Consider the following 13,388-nt stretch of genomic DNA (forward strand, 5'->3'; position numbering starts at 1 on the left):
GGACACCCTTTCGGAGTCCCTGTTTTTTCCCGTACCACAGTTTTTTTTATCACATAACTACTAACTCGCGAATAACTCAAAAAACACACACGGTCTGCAACGAAGTTATTGAAATACTACAGAAACTTTAAGCCGTTGATATCGCTTCGTTCTTTAGCAGGTACAAAGGTTTTTTACTTTAACAATGGGGACTTTCTCTCGAACAATAACTCAAAAAACTATACATTTTGTTGTCCCTTCGCAACAAAACAAACTTTCTCTTTACACTTGCGCAATAAATGGTAACTTTACAAATAGAATAAGAAGAAAGAATCACTTTAAAAAAGTATTTTTACAGTCAGTATTAGTCGCGTCTTCGATCGAGCTATCCGATCCACGGCACAATCGTGATGATACTGAAAAACGGTATTCTTTTATCCAGAAATCTCTTAACGAGGTTAGTTTAGGCAAACTTTTGTGATGTGATTTTTTGTTCGCTTTTATTCGGGTCCATATGAGTACGTTATATTGTCGTTTGAAAGCTGTGTTCCCGAACCAAAGGGTTAAACCGTTCGCGCCAGTTCCACATGCGCAGGAGTGAGCGTGATGCAACGATTTCGTTAATAGCTGCCCGGTTAGAACGGAGAACACGTTTGGAGAATAATTTGAATACCGAAATGCAGATGGCTTCTTTTATCCAAGGGGCTTCGGACCCGCCGAACTACAAGTTAATTAAGGTTTGCCCATCAATTAAATATTGGTTTTGATTGTTTTCATTTTGCAGATTAAGTTGTGCTCTTGATTTATATATTAATTGTGTTTCTTAATTAAGAGCTTCACTGTGGGTTCGTGAACTGGTTGAATCAAGCTGATTTGCAATGCTAAAAAGCGTCGCTGATAAAATATTCGTACCTACATATGTAAATTCACCGATAGATAGGAATTTCTAATTACGAGGATCTCCATATCGACGTGCGTGAACGTCAGAAATTGAATCGAAGGTCATCTCGTATAAATTTCGGTCACTAACTTATAAATCGCGTCAATAAATCGCCTCAGTCAAATCCCGCACGTTCGTATCTGGGACGATGCATTCGTTCAACGAACGGATTCACTGAGCGAAACACCAAAATTTATTGGGTTAGTAGTTGCCGTAGGTCGATAAAACTACAAACCGACAACAGAACGGCGTATCTCAATAAATCGGAAAGAAAAAAATACGACCTACGAGGGAAAGAAACAGAGTAAAGTTTTGCGTGATGCCTCTCGAAGGTTGTATGACTGAAAAGAGCAATGCGCAGTGCAATTTTGTGATATCTTTTTCACTCTTTCAATGGCGAAGCTGGTAGGCGACATACGGACGTTATAGTGTTGAATTAGCATATTTATTGCTAGTTACACGACGAAATAAATTTATCTTAGGCCATTGGGCCTGGGCCATATTTGTTTTTTTTCGTTCCTTCACATATTCTAGCTTCCGCTCAGATGTATTGGGTGTGGCTAGTAGGCAATCCATTACGGAAAATCGTCATTTACAATGAATGAATACTGTTACAAATACTTCTTTTAAGAATATTAAGCCTTCAAATACGATTTTTATTGATAGCCTAAATTATTTAGTGCTAAACTAAACTATTCAACTCCTATGTTTATTACCAGTAAGTACCTATATACATGAAAAGTTAAAAGGGTTATCGAGATGAAGATGAACAGGTGAACAGAAACCCTGTGCTGCTAATAAACTTTTTCTCAGAGATAACCCAGTGACAAGGTTTATTGGTATTTTACTTTACTCGGCCGCAATCGATTCTAAAATCTTACAGCTGGCAACTAAGGTTACTGGCGGAGAAAATATAAAGTCCAAATATACAAAACTTTAATGTTGTTTAATATGCTTATTAGGTATCTCTTTGGCAAGCTGATCCATTTTTTTCTCATATCCTAATCAGTTTTTATCTTATGCGACTTTGACGTCATAAGTAAATTAAAGTTTATGTTTGGTCCTTCATACTATACCTAATATAGTCAAGTTTACCCAACGTGTTTATGTTTCCTTACTGTAGGTATGGTACAGCAATACTTTCCGCATTGCCATCAACATTACTGCTTACCTGGAACAATAAAAAGTGGATATTAAAAATTAATATTTTAATTCATGGAGGCGAACTGGGCAATTCATCATTATAAATAGGTAGCGCGGGGCCCTACCTGCCCTGAGCACATAGCCGGCACATACGCACACTCCGTAAACGCCTCTGACAAAACCGGTCCGACACGCCGCCAGCATACAAATGTACTCTCGTTCCGACACATTCTCCGTCTTTCATCGGCGCCAAAACATCACATAAATCTAACTCGCTCGCTCACCCGAACCAACTTCACGGCAATGCGCGCGTCGACCAATCAGCGGCCGGCGACGCATCGCCATGTTGGATTAGCCGATCGCAATGCCCTCTGCCCGAACTAATGCGAAACGTAGGCTTGTGTTTTCCTTACTGTTTTTGTGTGGTTTTCTTGGTTTTAAATGGTTTTCTACGTTTAGTTTTCATTTAATCAGTGAATTATTGCGTGTTATGGTTTTGTTGGCTGCGAATTATAAGTTTGTATGATATTTTCGAGTGAAAACAACATGTTAAAATCAAAAGGACGCCACGACGTATACCTAAAGCTAAGTTCAGTTCGTGCAATGGTTTGTTTTCAAATATCTTTTTATTATTTATATGGAATTAAATATATTTTAGCTAGACTAGTATCTATTACCAAATAATATTGACTATGAATGACAACATCCAATTAGAAACTACTCAGATTCTGGTGTCAGCCATATACTTTCCTAACCTAAAAGTGTTGTTATTGTTCAAGTATAAAGGCGGTTACTCTCCACAAAATAGATACTTTTGTAATTCAAACAAATATATACATATAATAGCATGCATCAAAAATGCAAAATGAGTTTAAATAAATTACTTTTGAACATTTTTTGTGTCAAAAATCGGCTGTCAAATATGTCCACATGAGTTGTTGTAACTACAGCGTTGTTTGTGTCAGATATGTTTCTTAAAAGCCATAAAAATTATATGTATAGACAAAAAAGGTTTTAATACATACTAAACTATCCGTTCAAAACATTAAAGCAATTAATTGTAGTATTATCGACACCAATGTCTCTTATCTAATTGTTTGCCTTCCTGACTTAAAAATTGCTTTTGAAATTGTAATTATCGAGCGGATAAAAGTTTATATTACATATAAATAATTCCATTTAAGTTGATACAGTTTTATAGATTATTTTATATAGAAGTTCTTTAAAAAAAATTAAAGGATTACTGAGCCGTCGGGCGGAATAATAAAGTACCGACGGCCGCGGCGCATGCGTGGTGGCTGAGCTTTATTAGCCAAAAAGCTAAAATAATACCTAAGTTTAATAGCTCAAAATATCCTTCATTCATTTCAATATTTATATAATTAGAGATTTGCTATCAAAATGGATTATTTGAAATTGTTGTAGTGATCGTACTTTATAAGAACAACTTATGTAAATGCATGTAAAGGTTCTACTTTACAAAAATAGAAATAGTTAGAAATAGGTAGCTTTTAAAATCTTAGTAGTTTCAGTATCAATTAATTTAGATAGCAACTGCCTTACCGCGAAGAAGATAATATGTCATGTAACAGTAGATGCACTGCCATATTTACAACTTATGTTGAAATTATATTTCAAATACATAATGAAACATTTTACATTTATTTTACACCACAATAACCCTATGAATTCCTATTTAAGTAAGTTACTCTATCCCAGTATTTCTTTTGCTCAGTGAAGACAGAGATGCAGATAAACTTGGTCTAGTATAGCAGTGCGATATTGTGAAAGTTGAGCTCGGTACCACTCTGAATCCTAAATAGGACAATGACGGATAGCCTTGCAAAGAAAAACTTAAAATACGGCCTAAGTATTTAAATTTACCCTTTTTGCGTTCGTTCTCAGATGTTTTATTCCATTCTGTTTCTAAATTAATTTTGTCAACGACTTTCATTTGTTCTCTTGCAGTTGATTACTTTTAGGTATTTGGTAAAGATACTAGATTTTACTCTGAACATTATTCAAGGGGAAATATAATGTCTCATGTCAGTGCAACTTTAGCACAACAGTTATCCTACTTTTATGACATATTGTGAGTAGTAGAGCCATTCCAGATTATGGACAACGCAAATAAAAAGGGCCATAAAAATGAAATGTCTCTCACAATACATTAAATATATACACTACTATTTACCTAGCTACAGCGCAACGCTTGCATTACAGAGATAAAATACGGTGCCAAGTCTTTCCCGGGCAAAAGAAGCGAAACGAAAGGAGAGATTTACTGTGGAAATTTTGGAAGTCAGCCGGGACTGCTATGTGGTGGTTTTCATTAATCACGCGATGGAAAAATACCATCCACTTCCGACTAACTTCCGCTGTGGACGTCACTTATTTAGGTGCGCTCCCAAAGTTTCTCCGCAGTTTCATTCATTCCACAAGTTCTTTTATAACCGGGATACTTGATGAGACTTGTAAAAAAGGGAGAAACGACTGCACAAATGATCCAAATTAGCTTTACGCATGTTCTTTCTAATTTAAACGAACGGGCCGCACCTAAGCCTACTTAAACAAATTTACAACGATCGTTTCTTCTGAAGGTGACCCAAATTACCATGAAAAAAGTTTAACAGCCCTTTATTTCAGAACAAACAGAGGCTGTTGGTGGGAATCCCGTGTAATCCGGCCCACTTATCACGCGTGCAAAATGCAAATTCACCCGGGCCGTACGCCCGTACGCAGAATTAACGAAACCGGACCGGGATACGTACGTCACCCAAATTGTCAAAGTTTGCAAGTAACATTAACTGGGGATAAACAAGGTAATATGAGATGCTCAGCCCAAATCCAGAGACATTCATTCTGCTTCATATTTATATTTAGCACATTAAAATTGGATAAATAAAGAACCTAAAACGGTCGCTTTTTCAAACACAATCCTCTTAAAATTCAAATGAAGAACGACCACAATGAATTATGAATCCAAAGTAAAACAATAAACAATTCTGTCTAATTAAATGCAGCAGAGGCGTTCTATAATTCATTCTAAATCGAAAAAATGAACAAAGGATTGGCGTGTGTAAACGCTATACCACTTGTGCGCTTTTCAATACCTCTTCACATTATTGATTAACTTCTCAGAAAAACTTGGCACGTCTGTACGACAAAACTCATGTAGGGAATCATGAGCGCTATTACAGAACAATAATGGGAATAACCCTACGTACCGAGCCCCCACGTTTGTCACGAAAACATAACTCCTTTATAGCATTGTTTCCAACAAAATTGTATGTAAATTAAACAAAAATATTTTAATTAGTTTAAACGACGACTAATTACACGATTTTTGTTGTGACTCGTTTATTCACTACAGGTTCGTAAATCATTCGAGGTTTTCAACCTTACGAGGATGTGCGTTTATTTGATATGTAGGTACGTTTATGTAAATCGTAGGGTTATCAAAGGTCCAATTATAACATAATTATGTTCCAACCTTTGATATTTTGGCTCTAACATTAATATCTGGGTCCCGCACTCGACTAATCTTTAGCCATTTTAACCGAGCTATGGTCTGCCGAATCCCGAAGCTTAGCGCCCTGTTTGTTGGCTCTAATACGCTTTTAACACCTGCGTTTCCCGAGTTATGTAATGTTTGTATGAGATAATGTAGCTTTTGTATGGAGTGCTGAATGAAATGTGGCTACCTCGGGAAGAATGTGGGCGGACCGACAGTTGCGACTGATTGACCGATGAGTATCGACGCATCGAAATAACCTTACTCACTGTAATATATTTAAGTACATATACAATCGGTTTTATGAATACTTTGAACAATTTGTTGGGGAAAATAGAGAGAAGTTTTTCGAATTTTTAAATTCATTTGATGTTTACAATGTACATAAATTAGAATGAGGAGATGTTAAATTAGTTGAAGTGCCTTAATTTAGAATCTCTGTTTTTCTCAAACTAATCTTAGCAGACCATTGGCAGTGGGAATGGAGGTTGTAATAGATCAATAATAATTAGAAACCTAATTCTGTACACTTCAAATAATAAAATTAAGGAAAATGTTACACACAGTAGAGTTGTAATGTTAGATTCAAGATAAATAAAACTAAAAACTGTGTTACTTTCACACTTGATTCTCAAACAAAAATAATTTGAGATATTGATTGCAATTCTCGTGATTGATTAATCGCAATTAAATGAGGAAACAAACTAATTAATTATTAGTAAACAAGAATGATTTAATGTATGATATTAATACTCGGGTCCTGGCTCAAAACAAACATACCTACACAAATCATGAATACTTATTCAACAGCTGTGTTTAAATTGGAATGGCACATGTTCGCCTCACCGATACGTCCGTTCCCGTTGAGTAATTAATGACTAATGAGATAATTGAATCTGTTTCTGCTTTTAATATGCATAGCTACCTACATACAGCATGTATTAACGTCGAATATCTAATCTTAGACCGCAAACGTCGCGATAAGATCTAGCGTAATTTATAGAGTAAGTAACTAAATTATTTACATATCAATCCAGATACATTTATGAGTCAATAATTTATGTGACTAACTTGAGTAGTTCGAGAAACTTTTGAATGTTGAGTTGTTTACCGAAAGCGGTATGAAATATTGAACGGGTTGTAGAATTGAATTTTATTTCGGCTTTATAACAAACGTTGCCAAGACGCTTTGTTGTTATGTGACTTTTGTGATACAAATTGTGATTCTCTTTGTAATATTGTGCAAGTCACTTACATGTACCTATATCTCCAGTGTCTAAAGATTGATAGGTGTTTGAGTTGTTGCCCGATTAGCTTCACTCTTGAATCCGATAAACCATTCGAAAACTCGTCTTTTAAAAACAAAATGATTGGCTGTTCATATAAAATAATAGGGCATGCGTGTGTACACCAACGCACGAAATAAAACATGACCAAGATTGACTGTTTCCGATTAATATCAGTTACCAGATAGACCAGAAAATTACCGAGCAACTTGCCTTTGTAGGTACAGGTAGCAGAGCCGTTTGGGCGGCGACTGTTACTAATATCTTCGCCTCAATCAATGTCTAAGAAAACAACTACATTTTCCAGACATTATTTTCTTTGAGATCAGTCAATTTTATACCTAAGCACGTTCTGTTTAGGTTTATTTTACTAAAAGGTGTTGCTTCAGCATTTTTCTTTCAATTTAACTAAGTTACAGATCTAACGATGACTTTTGTGTGTTATTTGATAGTAGCATTGTCGTTTTTGTTTTCTTTTAAGTCAAAAGCAAGTTTCGTCTGATTTGTGGGATATCATGTCTGGTGTTTTTATTTGAATGGAATTAGTGATTTGAAGATAAATTTAGAAGATACTCGGTAATATTTTGTTGATAATTTTAGTAATAAACTACGCTACGAGTATTGGTATGTGTAGTTAGCAAGTACATAGTTAAACGTGTCCTTTTATCGATGGCCGGCTTTTAATCGATGTAATTAGAACCATAATTCAAAATGTGTTTCAGTTGGTCGGGGACGAAGTCATTATCAGATAATAACAAATCGTTTACGCTAAGGGCCTACGCACACAAAGCGAAATGAGCGAGACACGAACGCTACTTATGCAAAAGCACGCCACAACACAAATCTATTTAAGCTCGCACGATGTATACGTATTTACAATATTTCTATTACGATAAATTGTTCAGCTAAATTTCGTGGCTTTAGCCCAGGTGAAGGCATATCTGCATATTTATGAAACCACGGAAGCCTCCTTAAGGGGAGCGTCTCGTTTTAAAAATGGCGGAAAATGTTCGTTTTTTACCCCTGCAAGTTTTTAACAAGATCCACCTTATTTATGCTGTACTAGGGCGGGTATCTGTAGAGATTTATTGTGGGGAAGCGTGACGGATCGAACAACTTCCAACGAATACGTTTTGGCTGAATTTAAATTGGCTCCTTTACGTATTTGTATACTTTTTCGATAAGACTGCGCCTAACTCGTTATGTCTACATGAAAATGCGATAAAACCGTCACAAAAAGAAAACTGTCGCTGAAAAAATGTTAAATTCCCCTCGCCGTTCTTGGCTAAGACTTATGAATTATTAAATAGTCGGGTCATAAATGCATGAGCGATTTAGTTTTGTTTGTTCTTAATGTCTAGAATGTAGTAGCAAGTTCAGTATATTGGGTGGATTCGCCTATTCACTTGTAGTGGGTATGAAGTATTGTGTTCTTTAGCGTTTTCTTGGCGACTTGCCACGGATGGCTGGTCAAGGGAACTCTTGGTACCGAGACATGTAAACAAAGCAAGATCAGTTCTTATTCCGAAACGAGTTATTTCCATCCAAGCTTGAGGAGGAAATAATTAAAACATTGTTTTGTACCACATTGTGTGTAAGACAATTTATATATCACGTTATATATTTCTTTGTAATCAATTTTACATTCAGAATCCCATAGTCAGTAAAGTTTCAAACTCCTTGAAGCAACATGAATCTACCTAATACACTAATTAGAAGAAAGAATAATTTACAAGCACACTCAAAAGCACACTAGAACGTTAACAACGAAGCAATTTTAACACAACCTATACCATATTTCAGACGTCTACACGAAATGGGCTTCAAACACCAAATAAAATAAATTTAAAAATCCAAGAATATAATCTTCATAATCCTACCGTACATCCAGTTATTACTTAATTAAAAAGAACCTTATCAAAGTAATGTAATCTTAACTGTATTCGAGTTATTCCATGGCAATTACCCACTGGATATATTCTCTTAGGTAAAATGTTAGCCATGGACCGAATAGTTAATCACCCTAATTTACACTTTATGTATATAGAATTAAGTTGTTAATTTAGAAATTCTATCGGAAACGATATTTTATTTGTCGTTTAAGAGTATCTTATCGGGTATTGTCGGCCATTTCTTGTTGGCAAGTCTTGATTTGATTTCTATTAGGTCGGTGGGTTAGATACTTGCATTATGTAGAGCTTGCATTTTGCATGTCATTAATAAATAAACTTTAAACAAGCTACAAATAGTAGTGTTGTAAGTGGAAAGATTGTCTGGGAGGCCTACCATTTCTTAATGATATTATTGTAGTTGTAGAAGTGAGATAGTAAATTACATGGCGTGGAGCAGCATCTCTTTTCACAGTTGATATTGGCGTAGTTTAAAGCCTAAATTAAAATCCTATACTGTGATGGTAAAAGTCATAGCTTGTTAGAAATGTTTGCTCATTTGACAGACGACAAATTCGATTTTTTACCATGTAGTTACTAAATAAACTTAATTTATGGATTGCTTAAGTCTAGAGCATAAATGTTCCAATCAATTAAATGTAGTTGTATGTCTACACCTGTTTTGCTATGTACAATGATTTAAGCGGTAGATAAATCTGTACTCGTTCATGAATAAAATCCTGATTGAAATTAATATTCATAATCCCTAGCAATCAAGCAGCGCTAACAATATTATTCCGCCTAGGGCATCGTCCTAACACGCAGCGCTGACGTCACAGCAATTTCTAAAATTAATTCAACGCAAACACAAAGTCTTATATCACGACAATTAATTTAACAATTAAACGTCAGTCAATTTGAGATTACGGCCGTCGTCGCTTTCGATCTGTCACAATTTCTACGGACTCGTTATAAAGTCATGTCCAATGTAACTTGGACTCCGAAACACCCACACTTCCCTGAAGACACTTAGATATTTTAATGTAATCGGGAGGCGTGGGAGATCTGTATGCACTGGTCGTTGTATCTCAGTGCAAATCAGTCAAAGGTGGTACGGGGTCAAATTGATAACAAAATGCGTTGACAACGCAATGTTGTTGTTTGAAATTGTTCTTAATTGCCGCTGTATCCGAGTGGAAACGATTGTGCAAACCGTTCCTGAATGCGCTCTCTGTTTTCATTTAAGATAACAAAGTGGGCTGCGCTGTTATAGATAACGTCGGGATTAAAGATTCCAAAATAACGTGACTTTAAGAATGATAGGTTATTTTTGTGAAATAAATCAGTGGGGGCCTTATCTCAAGGAATAGACAACAGTATCCTGTATGATAACTTACAAGAGATTGGAGTAACCTTTTGAAACATTTCTGGGAATAAGAATATTGAAGAAAAAACTGTCATTCAGTGCCTATAATTCTTTTCAACTGTAAAATTATAAATCAGCTTTAAAAAATGATAAAAATAGATTCGGCTATAATTAAAAAGTGATAATTATTATTACGCCTTGAGACTATGATCACGGCCATTTAAATGCCAAAACACAACCGGATTTAATAACCCAAACTCTACTGTATTCATACAAAAAATAATAACGAGACAATAAATCCATTCGCAACAACGATTGTATTCTCATCGCTCATTAGAACGACTAATTTATAACGTAATCATTCTTGTAGACGCATACATAATTAAACTAACGATTTATTACTTAATAAACATGAGATTGTAATCATCTATCTTTGAAATATTACCCACATCGCCGTAGGTAGACAACGTAGTACATACGTTGTAGGTACGCAGTAAGACACAAATATTTCTTCTTCAACGTGCCGCAGTATGGACGTATGTACATATTTTTGGAAATACTTGAAGAGATAATAATATTACAAAGACAACAATATATTTAAAAGGCATTGATATTCCATTTATATAAATAAAACATCACCTAATTGCTGTAGATTCGATAAGTTATCACTTCCCAGTAGGTACAAAAAAATAAAGATATATGTTGTCGTTTACCGATATACATAACTGCAGTCACAATTTAAGTAACAAGATACATAATAAATGCGTTGAAAAACACATAATTAAAGTAAAACAACAAAAGAGTTAAACAATTGCTTTGAGAACAAAGAAAATGCTCATTAAAAGTACAGTAGCGGCTAACTAATTGCCAACAACTAACTAAAAACTTTAACTTGATAATGAACTGGCTAGAATGGATATGCCAAGGAGAGAAAATTGCTGAGATGGCCACGCATCTGCTTGTTTCGTTTAATTAAGTTCGACGGGAATTTTAAGTCGAAATAGAAGTTTTAAAACTGGCATTATCGCTGAGAGAAAGATTGAAACTATACACAAAATATGAAGTAGATAAAATTCTCGTGTCCCGGTGTACGATTGAAATCCTCCGAAACGGCTTGACCGATATTCATTAAATTTTTGTGTGCCTATTGGGTAGGTTTGGGAATGGGACATCATTTCTTTTCTTATATGGCATAACAACATTTGCTGGCTCAGCTAGTTATACACAAATACAAAAGGAAGAAATCTTAGTAAACCAAAAGGATTGAAAATAATCTCTTCACTACTATTCAAAATTGTGTAACATATATATAATAACTAACTGTAACGTGTAACTTTCTATAAACTAAAACAAGGCAATTTACGACTATATAAAACTATTTATAAATAAGTATATCTATACAACAAACGCCGACTAGTTTAGTGCAAAAGTCAAGATATCTAAGAGCTTACCAAGTTAATGAGGTAACCATAAATAGGTTCATGTATTATTTATTACAGACCCAATGCATTTTTGGACTCGCGCCGCGAATCTGCTATTTACAGAGCTTAAGCAAAGCTGTTACGCTTTGAGAAAACTAATGATGCTAGCTTCAGATAGTTGCATTTAAAATCAGGAGGTATATACTTGAAAATGTAGATTTTTAAGAATAAAGTTGTAGAGACAGTGACGTCATAGGTACTATGTGATGATTTGTAATAATTCTAGTTTTTTTTTTCGTTAAACAAAAAACTACCGATTTCTTATTAACTACAGCGGTCACCCGATCTAAATACAAAGCCTGCTTTGATTAAAGAATCACTGATCAGATACAGTATACCTACTCATTAACAAGCACCATTATACAACTGAACCGTAGCTCTATCGGTCTCAACGTCAAGAAAAACAAATCCGCTCGTTCAGTACACTGAATGCAACACATGTCACAAGTTGTCGATATGCAAAGCGATTATGTATGAATTATGTAAAGTGCCAGGATCCAGCTGCCACTGGTACTAATACAATGAACACTGAACGATGTACCACATTCATGCCGCCCTTTTGTGTAAGGATCGCCCGAACATCCGATTAAGACTAAAATGGTATCTCATTTTAATGTACCCAAGCCTCGATACTAGACTAGACTTTTGTTTTCGTGCGCGCCGCAAATATTCAAATGTTGCACCAAATGAGATGTAGAGCACGATGTTTTCATAAACGCAATTAATATGAACATTTCGAAGGTTTCGAACCCCCCAGCGCTTAGGAATTTCCATTTGAAATTTGAATTTTAATAATACATAACAATGGTCTCGTATTCATACGTCACATCAATGCTTGTTTCCACGGGCTGTATGTTCGCAATTTACGTCTCTCCCGGGAGACGAAGAGTAATGTCGGTGTAGGGAGAAAAAATAAAAAAAAATCGCTACGAGTCGGTCGACAAGTTCAGCCAATTATAACTGACAAGCGGCGCAGGCGCGGCCGCCCGCTCAATTTCAAGCCTTCAAGCCACATACTTTAGTATTTACCTACGATGCATGTTTTAGTTGTTACCAAGTATTATAACTGAGACAAAGGAATACCTACATTGAAACTCAATTACTGACTATCAATTAAAATATCAGTAAATAATTTAAAAACCAAATAATTGGCTGTATTCGAATTAATTCTGTGTGATGACAAGTAACTGGCTGCCTGCCTTTCTAAAATTGATAATACGATAAAAGTATAAAACATTCCTCATTCGAATTTTAAATTCTATTATCTGCCTTCCACGTTCATTACAGGTACGTTCGAAAAGTTAAAAAGTGACACGGAATGAATCATGGCGTGCGATCCCTAAGAAATATTACACCCAAGCTGGCACCATAAAGCAAACGGCGTGGCAGAGGCGATACAACGATAGCGACACTGCGAGAACCGACAGACACCACAGAACTCGCCTTTCTGGACGTTACAGGGTGTTGCCTCTTATTGGTAACAACGGCATTTAATATTACTTCTTACTCGAAGCACGGAATTAAAAAAATAGACTTAATAGGAACTACGAAAAAAACATCACACTAATTAAGGAAAACAATGGCACGTAAAATATTTAATAGATAAAAATAACTGCGTTGGCAACTATGCAAGTTGCGGTAAGCACAGTTTTCACATAATCAATTCAAAACGTCTCTTTTTATATAAATGGACGTCTAAATTAAAGTAGCGCGAAACTTTCTGTGATTACGTTTGTACTGCATTAAATGATATATAACTGTTTAGATGTTATCGCGAGGTAATTACTGGT

The 13,388-nt window shown here is 35.4% G+C and overlaps 1 protein-coding gene and 1 long non-coding RNA gene across 5 annotated transcripts in view; one reads left to right on the forward strand and one right to left on the reverse strand.

Moving 5' to 3' along the window:
- LOC113496947 (homeotic protein ultrabithorax) overlaps positions 1 to 13,388 on the reverse strand; it is a 98,184-nt gene that overhangs the window by 30,649 nt on the left and 54,147 nt on the right. The gene's annotated exons all lie outside the window — the stretch shown is intronic.
- Positions 2,284 to 13,388, forward strand: part of LOC113496950 — a 63,034-nt gene continuing 51,929 nt past the window's right edge. For all 4 annotated transcript variants that reach the window (XR_003400855.1, XR_003400856.1, XR_003400857.1 and 1 more), the window contains exon 1: positions 2,284 to 2,668. This is a non-coding gene — a long non-coding RNA (uncharacterized LOC113496950). The remainder of the gene's footprint in view (positions 2,669 to 13,388) is intronic.

The sequence above is a fragment of the Trichoplusia ni genome, chromosome 8 (genome assembly GCF_003590095.1).
Source record: "Trichoplusia ni isolate ovarian cell line Hi5 chromosome 8, tn1, whole genome shotgun sequence".
Lineage (NCBI taxonomy): Eukaryota > Metazoa > Arthropoda > Insecta > Lepidoptera > Noctuidae > Trichoplusia > Trichoplusia ni.